Source organism: Protopterus annectens, chromosome 3.part1, assembly GCF_019279795.1.
Source record: "Protopterus annectens isolate FY-2018-M chromosome 3.part1, PAN1.0, whole genome shotgun sequence".
Classification (NCBI taxonomy): Eukaryota; Metazoa; Chordata; order Ceratodontiformes; family Protopteridae; genus Protopterus; species Protopterus annectens.
In genome coordinates, this window is record NC_056732.1 from 956,996,823 (window position 1) to 957,016,364 (window position 19,542).

The window sequence follows — 19,542 nt, forward strand, 5'->3', positions numbered from 1 at the left end:
TGTCTGTTTCTCCCACATGATCAATAGACTTTTAAACTAACATGTACGTAGTCCAATATAATGGCTTCCAATATTAATCTTTCATCTTTTGGTTTAAATTCATGTATCATACCTTTCAACTGTCTAGATTTTTGCCTCATATTTTTGGTCTGTTCCTCACAAAATTTGTGGTTTACTGGATTTTTGGGGCAAATCAGTAAAGACTGAATTCACTGAATAATGACAGCTATTTGAGTATCAGACTTCATATCCTTTAGAAAATTCATGATAACACAATCCCCAGGATTTACTAATCTTCCGTGTAAGACTAGATTAGTCTTACATGAAAGCACCAGTGTAAGAGTATGTTGGCAGTGTGCCATGCATATTAATGAGGGCGCGCTGCCTCAACTCTAAAGCTTACATGGAGCGCGAACAAGTGTAGGAGGCGTGTCGGACTGCCGAGCAGTCCAAAAATCCACGCCCCTACAATGAAGAAATGCTGCAATTTTGAGTTACATGACTGAGTCCGCTCACATGTGCACAATGTAACACTACACTCTCCCATATGTTAAACAACTGACAAAACTAAAAATAAAAATATTTTTTTTTCTTCCAATATAGCTGCCCATATTTGCATGGGTTTGTGCGGGTTTGCCCATTGCTTAGCTACAGTTAGCAGCTTAGACACCAGAAGAGGATAATATAAAAAATATATGCAAATTAAGCAAAATAGCAATAGCGTAGTGGTTAGAACCTTCGCACAAAGAGGACGCATTCCTGGTTTGAGTCCCACTACTGCGCTTTCCATTTTCTGTGGGAAATCTGTATAAAAAATATTTCCTGACATTTTTTATGTATAAGTTTTGTAAAACGCATTGAAATGTTAAATGTAGTAGTGAACACATTTTATATATATATATATATATATATATATATATATATATATATATATATATATATATATATATATATATATATATATATATGAAGGTGAAATGGTTATGCATTCTAAGGCATGAGTACCCTATTTTAAGCAATATAAAGCACTGCTAAGCACATTTTACTATTATTGAGCATATTTAAATACAATTGTGCAGAGCTGCACACCGTGCTAACCAGCGCAACCACAACATATTTGCGCGTAGCTGCGCAAGGCACTAACCAGCGCAATGTTGGGCAACATCGAGCAATGTTCGGCAACGTCGAGCAATGTTGAGCAACGTTGGGCAAAGTCGGGCAAAGTTGAGCAAAGTCTGTTAAACATGCTCACAACTCCTTTACTGTACCTTAACCAGTCAGGTCTGCCCAGCAGGAAAATAAAAAGCAGTGTCAGGGCTTGAACTCAGGATACTGTGCACTATAGTCACAGTATTTAACCACTAAGCCATGACAGCATTTCACAAACATGCACTTTCAACAGACACATATCTATCAAAGGAATTTTAAACATTTCCAACATCATTTAAGCAAGCGTGCCTACAGCTGAGTTTTTCCAAAACTGGCCAATCACAAATAAGTGCGGGAAATGAGGCATATTTAAGTTCCACAGGTGGGAATGCATGCTATAACTGGTTGTAGCTTCCTTCAGCAGTCAGTATGGCTGGTTTTGGAGTAGGCATTCGATTTAGACCGCAACGCTGGGGCATCCAGAAGTCCAAAGTAATGGTTTGGCTCCTTGTCCACAATCATGAGGAAAGACTCCTGCGGGGCCAGTACCAGGGTACCCAATATAAAACGGAGGCCTGGAACAGTCTTGCCCATGATCTCACCAGTGCCACTGGTGTTCCTCGGACTGGTGAGCAGGTCAGGCACCATTATTCTGACCTGAAGCGACGTAGGGAGGATCAATTGGACCAATGGATCCAAGAATCCTGTACGATGCCTAATGCCCCAGTACTGAGTAAGTAGCCATTGTATTAAGTAGTTAAGAATTGCTATGCTTGTCTATACTATGGATAGGTATGTCTCAATATCACTGCATTTACTTCACAGCTGCAGGTGTCCAGGATATGAACCAGCAAGCCCATGAAGATAGGCTGCAAAGGCTGCATCATGAGGCAGGTTAGTAATTATTCTGCATGTACTGTTATATAAAATAAATGAGAGAGCCTTCAAAAAGTATTTTAACCCAATAAATAAAGGTGTAATAATCCTTTAGTAAATGTATGATTCATGGAGTGCATCTGTGTAATTTTCTTTGATATGTTGTTGTACTGTTGCATTCTACAAATAGTAGTGTTGCATTAAACAGTGTCAACCCACACTTGGGTAGGCCTATATAACATGGATGAAGGGAGTGCCAGTATCTTGTATGCATATGTACAGCCCTCAACTGTTGGTTCATGGTCAGCATGTACAGGTTAATCTGGCACATGAGTAACTTTGTATTGTGTTCCCCAGAAATGTCAGTGTGCTGCCAGAAATGTAGGGAGCTGTTAACATACAACTAATACTTTCAACTGAACATATCTAGATAATTATATGAAAGTAGATCTGTCAGTGTACCATCTTCACAGTAGTGTGTGTGAGCAACTCTTGAAATATGTTGCAGTAACATCTGCATCTTGGACAGTTTGTATGTAAGCTACAGCTCATGTATATAATGATCTAGCAAAATCCAATTGCACACTATAAGGACATTGGGTAGTGCAATAATACATGTAAGGGACATATAGCTGCAGTTAATAGGAATGTAGTGAAAACTAGAAGGATAAAAGGATTGAAGTTGTTAACTGAGCTATCTTTTCCCACCCTACTGTATGTGCATAAAAAATGCAATTCCACACCTCAATCGGTATGTCTAATCTCAAAACATTTGTTGGGACATATGTCCTATTGGTTTATAAAACTTTGCATTTATTTCTATGCATGTGCCCTGTTAAAATACCACAATATTGGTGGCCTGTTGCCATCAATTCAACCTGCATACTGTTGTAATGTACACTAATTTTCTATATATGCATGTGTTATGCTTGCTTTTCAACTGTTGAAATTCTGGTGTGTTGGTTTAATGGGAATACTTCTGCATGCTGTTATAACTAATTGGGAATGTTGTTGACTGTTACTAACCCATATCTTTATTAAACTCTCCAAAACATAGTTCGTATGGGAAGGCCGGTCCCAGTGGACCCACCTGTCCCACCTCAGCTGGCCATGGCACCTGGCACCAGAAGATCTGGTGCCCAGCCTGGGACCTCTTCCTTCATTGGCCCTGTGCCACCTTTGGGTGAAAGTGCTGCAGGGGATGGGGCTCAGCCCCCCCCGTGCAAGCATGGGCGGAGGGGAACCTATCACCCTTTGAATGGTCCAGGCTGTGGTGAAAAGAGAAATTGAACATTCTGTTGCTGAACCTCTATGCCAGGTTGAAGCCTGAGTGGCACAACTCCTGCATCAGCCTGCCCCTCCTACACAGCCCCCAGCACAGCCACCCTCTGAGCTGTGAAGGTGCAGTGGTGACTGCCCATGGGTGGGGACCTCAGTCCCACTGTTTCCATCTGGGGGCTCATGGGCTTGCGATATTCCAAACATCCCTCCCCGTCAAAGGTGTTTACCCACCACATGTGTCATATACCGCCCTGTATGCATCTTGTTTGTCTTGTCTGCTTACCTCCCCAACCTACCTCCCCACATATACCTACTTCCCCTACCCCACATTGCACTCTCACCTGAAAAAAAATAAAAAAGGGCAATCTGCTCCCAAAAAAAAAAAATTACGCCCCATACATAGCTGCTCATTTTGCACACATGTCCACTGGACACATGAAATGTTATTTAATTGGCATTACAACATATTTTATTGTCCTCACCCCTTTCTCATGGGTTGAAGGGTTCACATATACCTCCAAATTTATTGCATATGCACAGCTGTTACTGTTGAAAAAATGGGCAGCTATGGACCTTCCCTACACCCATCCTGCACATCCCGAGCTATTTTCCATACTGTCTTTCCCTCTTTGTGCCCCTTTTTCACCACTTTCCTATCTCCCCATTTTTCTTTTCTTTCAAAGAAGTTAGCATGGGGTGAGCAGGAGTAAGCACTATTAAGCAGTAGTTAGCGGGTCTGCGCGAGTTAGCGCTTGTTCACTCTTGGCTAAGCAATGCGCAGCAATGCGCAAACCCACGCAAACCCACTTACAACTTCTTAAAAGTGCCTTAGTCACTCTGTATGTGAGGGCCCTTGTTCTGCTCAGGAGCAAAATAAAACACCTCTGTAAGTCTCGAACCCCGGACCTTGCACACACTACACAACAGGAGTACCACTAAGCCACGGTATATATACATCAAGTTGGTGCTTAAATAATTATATCATGCATCAGAATGAGTGAATGTAAAGGAAAATATGGAATGCCATACCACACGACCTGTTTTGTGGTTGTTGACCAACAGTTGTTGTGGGATTACATTACATGACTGTGATAAGAGAAGCAGCCATTCTAGCAGGAAATAATGTTACACCATCACTTTACAACCCCACACAGTATCACAGCAGGACAAACACTGGCATATATGTTTAGGGCAGAGGCCATACCTCCCAACTCTCCCTAATTTTCAGGGATGTCCCTGATTTTGACACAAATTATAGCTCTGTCCCTCTGAATCCCTCCTAAATCTACTAACTTTGGCCAGAAAGGTGGTGAATTACACTTAATGAATAATGACAATAATTAAGAGTTAGACACTTCTTTTACTTCAGAAAAGGTTTATTAATTCATATGCTCTGATTCTCTCAATGTTTCAGCTTAATGACACTAATATTTTAAAGGTCTCCCTGATTGTCCCTGACTTTTTCTTGATTTTTCCCTGAGTCTGTTCAAATATGTACCTGATTGGTTGAGAGGTCTGGCAGAGGCAGAAACACAGAGGCATATTAGCCTTTCTGCTGTTACACACTGTGCAAATAGCTTTGGAAGGAGTTTTGGAAGCATACCCTTATGTAGGAATACAACACTGAAATACAAATGGATGTAGCCATATACTGGTAGCAACTAACTGTAAGAATGCCATTGCTCTATTGCTGAAAAGACATGTGTGGTGCAGAGACAAAAAATAACAGGGTATTATCTGGCTATCATGTGGATAGGTCCACGGTTGGGAGTTATGCAGACAGACTACTTGCCTTGATAAACTAACATGTGCACAGCAACCCTGTAAGTCCAGCAAGATACAATCCACCCAATACTACTTACGCTCTCTGTACTTCTGCAACCCTACCCAAATGTAGAATATACCTGTGTGTGCAGGGTCTACCAAGGATGTAGGTAAGCATACTCACAGTACTGAAATGTGTCCAGTTTTTCTGAGCAGCTTGTGCTAATGTCAACACTAAAAAAGCACAAACTGTTTAGAACTGAGTAAATGAATATTCATAGTATAGCAGTTCACAAACAATTCTTGTGCCAAATGAATACATCTCTATAACTAGCTTTGTATGGCAGTTAAGTGTAACAGTTGAAAAGAAAGTACATCTTTCCAAGTATCTTGGGGTAGCATTTTGAGGGGTGAGTACATTTCCATACTGAAAAGTGGGTACTGAAAGCAGCAACATTAGGTCTGAGTACAAAATATAAATCTCTGGCTACACCCCTGGCTTCTGATATAAGAACTATACCAACTTTCTGTCTTAAATAATGATGTCCACACCAAACAAGGATGATCTCCATCTTGGAAAGCTGAAAGGGCCACGCCTACATGAGTCAGCAATTTATATTACGGGGTTGCTATGACAGTGATTACTGCAATTACTACACAGCAGGCTGCATGCAATTAGCAAATGGTGGCCACTAACTGGTGCAGAGGCCATCACATGCTCATGTGCAAATTCCTACAGAAGCAGGCTGCAATCTCTGCCAACAAACTCAATCACTCTATTGCAGAGACTGACAGAGAGACAGACAGAGAGAGAGGGACAGAGAAAAGGAGAAAGAAATATTAAACAAATTATACAAAGGAAAGGTGTGTGACACATATGTATTCACTGGCATGTAATAGATGTTATTGAAGAATAATCTACATAATGTGAAACATTCATATGTGGCAGCAGTACTTCTTTATGCACAGATGTTCTGCTTAACTACTGCTATGGACAATACTGTGTGTACCTGTGGGCAGTGGGACATACCTGTGAAATGTGTAGCTCAGCATTAAATGCCAAAGATCTGATCCATGTTATCTGTGTTCTGTATAGTAGTGTGGCCAATGGCTGTTGGGGGGATTAGCGCTGACATTATATAAACATGGGTGTGACAGAACAACACATGCATGATAGTCATATTAAAGTGTAGCTTAGCATTGGCAACTGCTGTAGCAGTCTAGTATGCTTATCTAGCATCTGTTGCCATATATACCCCCCTAATGTTAGTCTGTGTTCATATGTGAAACCTGTGTGTGTTGCAGCAAGGCCCAACAGTTCAGTTGTGAAGTCCAGGGACTTACAACAGTGTGGACCATGTGTGTGTATGACACACACATACAGAGAAATATATGTGTCATATATATTCACATCTGAATATGTGCATAGAGCAAGGGACATATTGCAACTGTTTGTGAAGGAGGGAGATATATATGTTGGTGAAGGTTAGTATGCGTATATTTGTATGTAGATTTTAGTGTGTGACAAACAAGACAGCATACAGTGCTGGTATATGACATGTGGTGGTTAAACACTGTGGGTGGTTTGTTCAGTTTGCAATGTTGAAGCCAGTAAGGCCTGCTAAAGCTACCTGGGCTATGAACACCTTCAATGCATTTATCCCAAGACTGTGCGATTTTATTACATTACTGTACACCTTACATCCTTTGTATAATTGATATTCTCACTATGAAAGGTGAAATGTATATGTGCCTACGTATATATGTATATGCAGACAAATGGATGTGTATATGTATATATATATATATATATATATATATATATATATATATATATATATATTTATATATACTCGTACACACCTACATCTGCTTGTTGCAATAGATTCTCTGTACTGTTGACTGACTGTGATGGTCAATATGTTTGTGAATACGTCAAAGATATGTATCTGTGGGATAGCTTGGTGGGAAACTGCTTATGTTATGAGATTAGGTGTCCTTGCTTTGATCCTAGCAAAAGCTGTGTATTCTGTAGCTAGGCAGAACAAGTGCTATTGCATACAGTGTGATTAAGTCCCTTGGTTTTAACTAGGGTGTGTCATTGGAGGCTAAAGCACTACATCTATGATTATTGATTGGTACCGATGTTGAATGCATATCCTGTGTGTACTGTAGTACTAATTGAAGCTCTGGGCCTGTACAGCAAAGTATGGTGTATGTCCACATTGCTTGCATCCACTGTTTTGTGTGGTCCCTGTATTAATCACAGATTACATTTCTCAAGATTAAGGTTGTGTAAGTACTGACACATAGCACTGTATAGTACACACTGAATGCTTATCTGGGTTATCATACCTTTGTGTCCTGTAGTTATGTCTGATGTGTGTGTGGGTATGTCTGTAACATGTCCTTTGACATATGTGTGGTAATACATATAACTGCGTATCTAGCAACATTCATAGTGTACTACAGCATTATGTGACCTATATTCCCAATTGTGCACATATTTTGGCCATGGGTTTGGCATTAACAAGTTGTGTGGTATAATAGTAATACATTTACTGGACATTACACTTATTGTGATGGATGATATATTTCTTTACACATCAGCTTGATGTATATCTGCTGTGGCTAGGTGGTGCATCGAGTTGCATACAGTGTGCCAGGTACTCTTCTATAGTCTTACATAGTGATTTTATTTTGTTGCTGTGCAGAACATGGTTCATTAGACAGAGAGTGAGCATGGCACTTTCAAGCAGTTGTGGGGTGAGCAGTGATAAGTGGCAGTTACAGTGTTTCACTCTCTGTTAGCTTATAGGTTGCTATATATGGCAGTTCAGTGATATCTGTACTGTATAATGTTAAATGTGCCATATGACTTGCTCAGACATATTTTTGTATTTATGTCTTCCAGGGATCATGGCCCACCACAGGAATCCGAGTTACAATAGTGTTGAAGATGATATCATTACTAGCAGTATGATTCAGCACTACTGTCTCATGTTCTCATGAATCAGCTAGGACCAGCAGGAGCGTATTGCAATGTGGCAAGATGTTGTCCGTGGGGTCAATGAGGTAAGCCTGCATAACCGGACATATGAGCAGGTACGCCACCACTGCAGTGATCTTCTTAGACATGTCCGTCAGCGTGCCACTGATGTGCGTAGACAACAGCTTGCAACAGGAGGTGGTGTTAATATCCATCCCCCACTCACCAGAGTGGAAGAGCTGCTCATGTGCCTGGTGGCACCTGCCCAACAACAACAGCATTAGACATACACCATGATGGAGGTTGGAGCCACCCAGCAAGCACGCATGGAGCATGCAGGTAACATTGCATATCTGTAGACCACTGTTATCTGTATTGGTAGATCATGCATATGTGAGATGTGGAGTGTGTTTTTCAAAGATGTGGAGCCTGTTGTTGTGCAATACTGATCATTTGGAACATAATCTGTAGCCCTGTGAATGTAAACTGTTGCTGTACTGTAAGATTGCAAACACACAATGCCACAGTTGTGGCCACTGACAAACTGTCTCATCTCTATGTAGGTCCCTCTGGGGTGACATCAAGGCAGCGGACAGATGCTGGTGAGTGTGTTCTACATTTATTATTGTAAATAAAAATTGCATGTCAAAGTTAAGGTGTAGGCCATGTAAGCATGTAACACACCTACCCATAATGCATGCTGTGCAAGTTTGGTATAAGACCACACAAATCTCACTAATGTGATTAGCTGCCTCAAACACATGCAATACCCATACCATCTCAAACAAATGTGGCTAGACTGTAGTGACCATTGGATAGGCACAGTTGATACTCAACATGCACATAACATACACATCTATGTCATAACACAGAGCGTTTTAACATGCTACACATAATGGATTCCCAAACCCTCTGTAAAGACACACTCCAGTATCCAAAATCTCATCCACACATTACACATAATATACCTGAGGATTAGAGGCCTATCCTGGGGCATTTAAACACTCTGCAACACACTAAACATTCATGTCAGGGAATGCTCCTTATTGGCCTCCTTACAAACTCCTTACAAACTCACGTAACAAATTGTTGTGAAATGGTGAATTTAGCCAAGGTAGTACAGTTCCAGCACATCATAATTAGTGCTGGTTTGTGAAACATTTGTAGCCTTAAGTGACCACCTGATGCTTCATGATGATGGCTTATGGTACTATACCCCATCCAGTTATTGTAACCACAGTACTACACATAGCTGTCATTGCTACACACCATAATGATGCGTGTGTGCACACATACGCACATCTAAACAGTATGCATATCAATCACCATTTGCACAACTGACACATATATGTCTTGTGATGCTATTGAGTGGCTAGGTCATATGACACATATTGGGTATGTGTAGTGTTTAAATATGCAGTTGTGTTTAAGCATGCCATGTCATGTATGAGACTGGCATGTCCACAATATGATCTGCACTCACCATAAGTACCGTACATTGGGTATGTGGCCGAATGGTATTCCATCAATTATCCATGCACCACTGATGATGTTGTGTGAATACTCATCATGCATGTGCTGAAAATACATCCACAATTATTTGCTAAAGACACAGAGGCTGTAATCAGCATTTGGATACCTATCTGACACACAGATACACATCCAGCAATGATATGTACACCTGTGAGTTATGGTGCACAGTACATCACAGGGTTATGAATAGCTGCACAGCAATGTTGTGTCCATCTATGCATTGTGTTCCAGGGGGAGGGCCATCACCTAATAACAAAACACATGCATCAAAGCCATGTATACTGTTAGTAACAAGAACTGACTACACTTGCACTGCATGCTGTAGAGCAATGCATGTCCTGCATGCTGACATGTGTGATATGACTGTTTTGCTTGTGATACTGTACCCCACCATCACCTGCTATTGTGTATGTTCTGTGATTGCTGGTGTTGTGTGTGTCTGCTTTCGGGATGAGTGTAGTTTTGTGTATATACATGTGTGCATGTGTGCATGTGGTATGAAGTCATGTTCAGGTCTTAAAGTGTGTTTCCTGTTTTCCTCTCACAGGTGGCAAGGTAGGGCTGGTTCAGTACAGCAGGGAACATGATGTCACAGACAGACAGTGATGATGAGGATAGGTGTGTTGAGGCACAGGCAGGTTTGTCAGGGTCTGTTGTTGGGCCACCAATTGACAGTACACAAGTCTCTACCCCATCCATGCTCACTGTCATACTACCTGTACTTCCATCATCACCAATGCCCTTAGCTGAGGGACAGTGTATGGTTGGCACTGGCCAGGACAGTGTGGTATCTATGGCACATGTATCAGGACACAGCCACCATAGCCAGATGTCTGGAACGGTACCACATAAGCAGATGCCCAGGGGTTCTTGTCAGAGCACTGCTGGTCGTCATGCTCCTGGCAGACGTGCCACACCTCTTTCTACTACATACATGTTCCAGGCTGTCATGGAGGCACAGACACGAATGGAGGGGTACACCAGACAGGGGCTAAGGGCACAGAGGGCTCATTACACCTCTGTAAATGACAGTAGCTGTGACCTAGCAGGTGCCATACGTAACTACATTGAGGTCATTGATAGATGTTGGGGTGAGACATTGGATGTCCTCCACAATGTCATGTCCATCTGTCAGGACAGTGCAGGATGGTTGAGACATCGACGTGGATGTATGCCAGCAACATTACCAGCTGGAGGTTGCCATGGACATTCAGCAAGTCACAGCCACTCCCGTAGTGCCAGTACCAGCCCCAGCAATGTTTGGAGGGGGTTGTCCATAGACCATCCTAGCAGACGATGTGCACGTGGCTCTGGCCAATCCCAGCAGGGACCTGGATCCAGTGGACATATGTCAACCTCTTCAGATAGTACCCAACCTGGATTAGTACCTGATACTGTCTGTAGCACCCCTGCCAGGCACAGGTTCCATATCCGTGGCCAGAGATGGTGAACTGTATAGCCTGCCAGGTACAGTCTGTAGCTGTCTCACAAATCCCTGTATATGGCAGCCACAAGGTGGAACTGTGTACATGCAGACACACACACATAAACCAGAAACCTAGGGCAAACACATACCCGTACACATAACATTAACATTGGCCCATAACAGTGCTCATGGCCCTCACACACACACTCACACACATGTTGATTGTATGGATCAGTGTAGGCCTCTGGAAAACCAACAACACACCCTGTGCATATGATGAAACCTGTGCAACCTCCTGTCATCTGTAATATTGATGCAGGAACAGGCTAACATGGTGCTGATGCACAGGGTGACTTTAATAAAGTATAGCAATGGTCGGATGTGTAGCATGTTGTCAGCAGTAAAGTGTAATGATATCCTTTAAGGTGTAGCTGAGCAGGCATGACGCATTAAAGCTGTAATTATCAATGTTGTATTGTTTTCTCCAGTGTTTATTCCAATTGTGTTTTGTTTGCCCATGTGCCACTTGGCTGATGTGTGTAGTTATGTCAGCATGTGTTATACAGTGGACAGTAAGTGTGGGGTGTGTGCAACACACATTTGCAGGTGTCCATTTTTGTGCATTGTGGAGGTGCACTGTCTGCATGTACATGCATACTGAACACATGGGCAGGGTGACATGCCCTGTATTGGCCAGTATTAACACTCCATAGTTTCTATTGGTGGGCAGTATGCATTGTACTACACACATTTTGGAACTTGAGTGTGTATGACATGGGTTGACACTGTGCTGTGGGTGATGCTGTTGTTGCTATCTGTCATTGGTTTGCATTACTAAGGTTAACACTGTCCCAGCTGCATAATCCTTTAGTAATGCACACTGTTCACCTACAGGGTTGCATGGACTGTGCTATCACAAACACAAGAAATTCTCATTTATACAGTAAAAGTGCATTAGTCTCATGGACCCCTGCCATAAACTAAATATATAATAGAAGGTCTGAAGTTGTACCAAAAAAGAGTTACATACCAAGAAGGGATAACCTCTCTGGTCAGTATCATTGGGAAAATACAAGCCCTCATTAAACATATAAGGCAAGCTTCAAAATACAAAATGGCAAGGATTCCAAAGACAGCACTAAAGCTATCTTTAGTGTTGTTTATAATCTACAGGGGAAATCTCAGATCGGGTCACAGTTAATGTAAATGGTCACAAAGTACACTTATCTGACTGACATTACCAATTTCTTGTCAGACAGTTTGAATGCGGATTTCACCACCCTGTCGTTACACAAGGGCCACATTTCCAGACCTGAAGAATGTAAAACTTGATGATTCACAGACACTGTAGTTAAAACATCTCTTTACCAAAGTCCAAACCACAGTGGCAATGGTACTGGACAGTGTCCCTGGCTGTGTCATACACAAGCTGACATATGAAGTCACCACTCACCTAAACACTCTGTTCAGATGCAGCCTCTATACAGGTTACTTGTGGAATGACGCATGGTAATGGTATTCACAGTCCACAAGGGTTGATCTACAATGTCTTCTTCTTCTTCTCCTTTTGGATGCTCCCATTAGGGGTCGCCACAGTAGATCATTTGTTTCCATTTCTTCCTGCCCTCTGCATCTTGCGCTGTCACACCATCCACCTGCATGTCCTCTCTCACCACAGCCATAAACCTCATCTTAGGCATTCCTCTTTTCCTGTTACCTGGCGGCTTCATCCTTAGCATCTATTTCACAATATACTCTGCATCCCTCCTCAGCACATGTACAAACCAACGTAATCCTGCCTATCTAGCTTGGTCTACTAACCTTCAAACCTGGGCTGACTATCTAATACACTTATTCCTCATCCTGACCACCCTCATCACACCCAGTGCAAATGTTAACATAAATTGATTAAGGGTAGAACTACAACAGATCCTGGAAACTCTCACCCTATAAGCCAAACAAATGTTATCTGGAAGGCTATGGAGCACAGCATTATGGAACTCATTAACAGAGACATTATGAACCTGCAAACACTGCACCATACCCACTTAGGTTCTCTAAAGGCCAGATCATGGCTCCTACACCTAGTAGACTTCAAGCCAGTTAACAAGGTTATAGGTGAGGGAGGGGAGGTCCACACAGCCAAGCTATAGCTCACCAGCAATTCATGCCCATCCCACATTCTGGTATTATACATAACCTCAACAAACTGACCATAAATGATTGTTAGACGATGGATTGACAACTGACACAAGCAACATGCACCTCCATATGTAGGACACACAGTAACATCTGCATCCTCCATGTACAATTCTATGCCAGTAACAAGTGGTATTCACCTGCACATAGTCCTGGGACCACTCCTGTTTGGCATATAACTTTCTTAGGTACAAGCAAACACAGTAGGGATATGTCTGCTCACGTTTGATGAAAATGCATACTGTGGGCTATACTTTATTCTCCAGATGACATACACATCCTCCAAAATGGTATCATAGAGACAGATATCTGGTGTCAAACTCATGCTGTAAAGCTATAAGCCAAAGAAAGCATAGTTATCCACTTTTAGAAAACAAAGTATCACCAGAGTACCACATAGGTAGTAGCCCCCAAAATGTGGAACAGGTACTAATGTATACATAGAGCCATGTGTTTAGTAATCTCTCCTTTGATAATCACATTACCAAAGGGTTTTGGAAATCCCTCTGTGGAGCACATAAGCAATAAAGGGTGTGGAGATCCACAGAGGCTGTTGCACACCTATAATGATTAGTCATCTTTGCCAGACTTTGCTTGCTTTGGAACAAGATTCAAATATTCCTCAAGCATAAACCCTCACTCACACTCTTCAATAGAAACTCTGATGAGTGGATGTGAAACAGAAGCTGTAGCCCTGGGATCACTGCAGTGGCTAAGCTTGTCATGAGCATACAGAAGTGACCTAAGGTCTGGAAAGCACCAGCACGCTCTGGCAAAGATAACAGATGCTTTCATGGAATAAGCAGAGTACCACCAATGAAATAATTTAGGTCACATGTATGTATATGGCTTTGCCCCACAGCTACTTTACATGTGTAATGCACATACAGTTGTCATTGTGATATGTCATACACTAGAAAAATCAAAACCCACTAAACATTGACCAACAGCATCACACCCATGGAACACACACACACACACACACTCAGCAAGTACGAGATTCAAACTTCTTCCTAACTACATTATGATATTACAGCAGTACACATTTACACAGCATGCTATACATTTTACTGGGATTTCACATTTCCACAGGTATATTTGTAGGATGGTGACATCATCAGACTTGACAAAGATGAGTATACCACTTTTAAGGGATGTGAGTAGTTTCCAAAAAGGTTGTTCTTTCCCAGAGAAACACACACACTCAGTTGGCAAGTGCAGGAATCAAACCACTATCTAATTACGTTATGATACTACAGCAGTATGCATTTACATGATGCACTAAACACATTACTGGGATTTCACCTTTCCACAGGTATATTTGTAGGATGGGGACATCATCAGACGACAAAGATGAGTATACCACTTTTAAGGGGTGTGAGTAGTCTCCAAAAAGGTTGCTCCTCCCCAGGAAGACACACCCACTCATACACACACAGTTGGCAAGTGCAGGAATCAAACGCCTCTCTAAGTACATTATGATAATACAGCAGTATGCATTTACATGATCTGCTATACACATTGCTACAATTTCACCTTTCCACAGGTATATTTGTAGGATGGTGACATCATCAGACTTGACAAGATGAGTATACCACTTTTAGGGGGTGTGAGTTGTCTCCAAAAAGGTTGCTCTTCCACAAGAAGACACACACACTCATAGCTAGCACATACAGGAATCGAACCCCTACCTAACTACATTATGATACGATAACAGTATGTATTTACACAACACACTATTCACATTACAGGGATTTCACCTTTCCACAGGTATATTTGTAGGATGGTGACATCATCAGACTTGACAAAGATGAGTATACCACTTTTAAGTGGTGTGAGTAGTCTCCAAAAAGGTTGCTCTCTCCCCAGGGAGAGACAGACACACACACACACAGTTGGCAAGTGCGGAGTTCTTAATCCAAACTAAGTACGTCTTTACACCTCAGCAAGCAATATGGAGTTACAGGGTGCAATATAGACATTACTTGCTGACAGTTGGTCCAAAGGTTTGTTTCACATTTGCTAACCTCATCAAGCTTATCATACTAGGTGTATTGTGAGTGTATTATTCGCATAGGCCATGACCATATCATATATGGGCTGATGCACCACATGCTGGCACACACAGGGTCAAACCGGTGGCTAAGCTCTGTCAACCCAATACTGGGCAATACAGTCAAGAGGAGTAGGGTCATACAACCACAACACCAACAGTCTCACATAGACCTACAATATAAGCACCAGCAAAACACGCACAAAAATACACATTACCATACTCAGAGAATACAAATATTATTCTGAAAAAGAGAGAGTGTCCTCCTAAGCAGAGAAGCAAGCAACATGCACCTCCAAGCACACGCCAGAAAACACAAAATACACCAAAGCAGTGTGCCTCACATCAGGCCCTAAGGCAAAAAAAATACCCAACACACTAGTAATAGGTGACTCCATAGTCAGGCACACATATTTTCCACTCACTCGGCTGGACAAGGGGAAGGTTACTGTCAGTTGTCTGTCAGGTGCTATGATCCGTCACATAACACAAGCACTTACATCACTCCAGAACAGGTACATATATGACGTGTTCTTTGTACATGTCAGTGTGAATGATCTGAGACATACCTCCCAGGACAACATGACAAGAGATATATAGTAGCTCTATGATTATGTAGCCCAGGCTGGTATGACCCTGACCTTGAGTAGCATCTTACCTTCACCTACATGATACTGCAATATAACAGAAAGATGATAAACTTCAACAATTGGCTGAGCTTCTGGTGTCATTCAAAGGGGATCCAGTCTCTGTCTGCCTGTGATGACATGATAGACAAGCATCGTTGCTTCGCTACAGATGGTTTGCACCTGTCACCCCTATGCTTCTGAATACTGGCCAAGGCTCTTGCTATCCCCATATTACTTTTTTTAGGCAAGGCTCAAAGGTTCATAGGTTTATTGGTTCATAGGTAGGTACTAGGCTATCGGCCCTGGGGCCTATACAAGCCCAGCCTAAAAAGGTACCCTGGCTTTTGCCACCCAAGAAATTTACTTTCCTGTGCCACTGTCGAGCAGAGACACAGAAGTGATCCCCAAGGTGAATTTCCTATGTCGCATCCAATCATTAAGTTTTTCTTGAAGAGTGCTAATGAGGAGCATTGTTTGATATAAATAGGTAGCTTATTCCGGAGTATGGGAAGTCTCTGGGACAGGAATCTATCCCTCCGGCATCATATTCTGTTTATTGCGGTGACAAGGTTTAAGTCCCTAGAGCGTGTAGCTCAGAGGGATTGAGATTTCTTTAAGTGGAGCATGTCCAAAAGCTCTGGGTTTGACATAGCTTTGTATGTTAGGCAGAGATCACCTCTGAGTAGGCGATATGCGACAGAGTAAAGCTGGAGTTTTTTGAGACGGTCTGTGTAGGGCATGTGTTTGAGGCATTGTGAAGTATTTCTGTGGCCTTTCCAGTTGTTGTAGATGTCTTGTGAGGTACATACCAAAAGGGGCGTTGTACTCTATAATGGATCTAATGAGTGATGAGTAGAGGGGAACAATGACCTCTTTTTTTCTGGATGAGAAACCTTTTGTGATGAGGTGTACCACATAGAAGGGTTTCCTGACTACTGTGGCAATGTGATTATCAAAGGAGAGACTGCTGCCCACCTGTATCCCAAGGTCTCTTATCACTCTTTTAGTGTTAAGTATATTTCCGCCTATGTTGTAGTTCTTGGGTACAGAGTTTTTACCAAAGGGGATGACAATGCACTTTTTGGCATTGAGCTTGAGGCCATGGCTTTGACACCAGGCATCTGTCTCAGTGAGGCCCTTTTGTAGGATGTCCACATCGTTAGTAGTTTCGATTATGGCTCCTAGTTTGCAGACATCTGCGAACTTCATTAGCCAAAGACCTTCTGTGTTACCCTGTACTTCAGGGAAGTAGATACCAAACAGGACAGGACCCAGGATTGAACCCTGTGGTACTCCACTTGTCACTGGTCTGAAGTTGGATTTGGAGTTTGCTACTTTCACAGTGTGGGTTCTGTCAGTGAGCCAGTTGGCAACCCATCTTGTGACATAGGGATTTATACCTAGTTTAGTGAGTTTATCTATAATTCCAGAGTGGGGGATGGTGTCGAAAGCCTTGGCAAGATTTAAATAAGCTGTGTGAACCACCTTACCCTTGTCTACAGCTTTGGTGACTGCTTCAAAGAAGTTTATCAGGTTTAGGAAACATGATCTGCCTTTTACAAACCCGAACTGGTTGGGGTACAGAGTTTGGAGATTACCAATGTCTTTGTTTATAAGTTCCATGATGATACGTTCCATGGCCTTGCAGATCAGGCTCATCAGGCTAATGGGGCACTAGTTCCTGGCATCTGTGGTGGCCCCCCCCTTGTGTAGTGGGATAACCGTCACTGTGCGCCATTCAGCAGGCACAAAGCCTGAGGTGAGGCTATGATTGAACATGGTACTTAGGTGTAGTGCCAGTTCATTCTGTAGTTCGTGTAGAACACAGTCTGAGATGTTGTCTGGTCCCATGGATGCTGTGTTCCTGGCTTTGAAGAGTGTGGTTTTTACCTGTGCAGCCATGATTACAGCAACTTTGCATTCTTCCGGTATAGAGATGGGCTCTTTCATGGGTGAGAGGGGGGTAAAGTTAGCACTGAACCTATCTGCCAAGATGTTGTCAATATCAGTTGGGTCTGTATATTTAGTGCCATTGTGCTGTAACTCAGAGCAGATCTGAGTGTTGCCATTGAGATTCTTGACATAGCTATAGAATGCTTTGTGGCTGTCTTTAGAATCAGTGGCAATTTTGTTTTCATAACTTTGGAGGATTTTATCAGGGATCACTGCTTCTTACTGAAGCTGACCAGGGAGCTCCTCCACTCATGGAATTTTACTCTCTTTTGCAACAGTTTCTTCCTTCTGTTGTACAGTTTGTTTATGGCAGGGGACCACCAGATTAGCTTCCTTTTTTTGGAGGATAGTGTTTTGGTTCTGTTTGGGATAGCACAATCCATGCACTCATGTAAGTGCTTATAAAGTGCGTAACTGTATTGTCCATCTGCATGGGTGTCATGAAGTTCACCACTTCTGTCTTAAGAAGCATGAAGTTGGCTTTGGAGAATTTTTTAACATGATTTCCTTAATGGGGGGGGGGGGGTAGAATGTGGATATGTAGGGTAAGTAGCTTATGGTCAGATCAGACCAATGAGGCATTGACTTCAGGTGTGGAACACCGGTCACTCAGGACAAACCAAACCCCGTAACCAACACAAATAACCACAAAGTGAGATAAATGCTACTCATTGCCAGAAGTCTCAGCCTACAAATGCACACACTCGTGGCACTTCTCAGTATGGAGAATACTGATATATGTGCAGTGACAGAAACCTAGTTCAAGGCTCCAGAGAGCACACCAGCACTACCAGGATACTACTCATTACATACCTTCCAGCATCATAACCTGGATCATAGCACATAGGGTGGGGATGTATCCATATTCATCAAGGATGCCTGCACCTCTCTCTACATCCTCTCTACAGGATATGTACCCATAGAAAGCTGCACAGCAACATTCTTCCAACTCCTCAGGGGTGGGGCCACAAAAGACTCTTGGAATTCACGCTCTATGAGCCTGACGAGTCTGATCTGCAAGGCAATGGAGCCAATCATAATGGAAGTCAACAATAAAGACATTGGGAACCTTCACACAGTTGAGCACACCCAGTTTGGCTTCGTCAAATGCAGATCACACCTTCTGAACTGGGTGGATTTCTTTGAGACAGTTACCCAGGCTACAGATGATTGAAAGTTGCTCCACACAGCCTACCTATACCTTGCTAAGGCCTTTGACACCATTCCCCAGTCAGGTATCATAGATGAACTCACCAACCTGGACATAAATCCATACATCAGAAGATGGATTGCAAACTGGCTCACAGATCGATCCCACAAATTAAGAATTGCTGGCTACATGTCAGACTCTAAACCGGTAACATCTGGTGTCCCCCAGGGTTCAGTCCTGGGGCCCCTCCTGTTTGATATAGGCTTCTCAAAAGTACATGCCAACACAGGAGGGTTGTGGTTGACTAAGTTTGCTGGGAACTGTAAAGTGTTTGCCATAACAGATTCCCCGGATGACACAAATATTCTCCAGAAGGGACTCTATGAGACAGATGTGTGGTGTCAGAATCAGGGCCTCAAGCTCAATGTGAAAGAATGCATAGTAATCCCCTTTGGGGAAAACAAAGTACCCACAAACTACCACATAGGTGTTACCCCCTAAAAACTGACAAGGTAATAAGGGATCTGGGGACACAAGCAG